The following is a 593-nucleotide window of genomic DNA, read 5'->3' on the forward strand; positions in this document are numbered from 1 at the left end:
CCATACACCTCCATGGAATCAAAATGTCTATACACCTTGTTACCAACCATATGAACTACCACATTCTTATACACCACCTCAATACCCTCACCCACATAATACACCTTCCTACTATACAACCGTTCTCCCAACCTTTGAACCTTCTCTTGCATCAAATTGTGAAATTCTCCAACCCTTGCCCCAAGAATAACAAGACCTTCAAGCATTCTTCCAAGAGCAAGAAGGATTCTGAAAGAAGCAAGGGGAGTTCATAGCTACTATAGCCGAAGCGGTGACCCGCTTGGCCTCACTACACTCAACCACTCAAGACATCCCCCTTGAAGAAGGTGGAGGATCAACTAAGGAGTGTAGTAAGGAGGGGAACATAGAGTCTCAAATTGAAGAAGTGGAATTGAAGCTTAAGTCACAAGTAGAGGAAGGTAGAACTAGTGAACCGAAAAAGCTAAATGGAGAATTGAGGGAGTTTGATCAATAAGTGGATTGCATCATCAATAATTTTTTGTCCACCTTGGTCAACCCTCTCAATGATCTTGAGGAGCCTCCCACTTTTGAGTTTGAGAGAGAAAGGGGAGAGCTAGAAAACAGTGGTTAGG

The sequence above is a fragment of the Arachis hypogaea genome, chromosome 20 (assembly GCF_003086295.3).
Source record: "Arachis hypogaea cultivar Tifrunner chromosome 20, arahy.Tifrunner.gnm2.J5K5, whole genome shotgun sequence".
Lineage (NCBI taxonomy): Eukaryota > Viridiplantae > Streptophyta > Magnoliopsida > Fabales > Fabaceae > Arachis > Arachis hypogaea.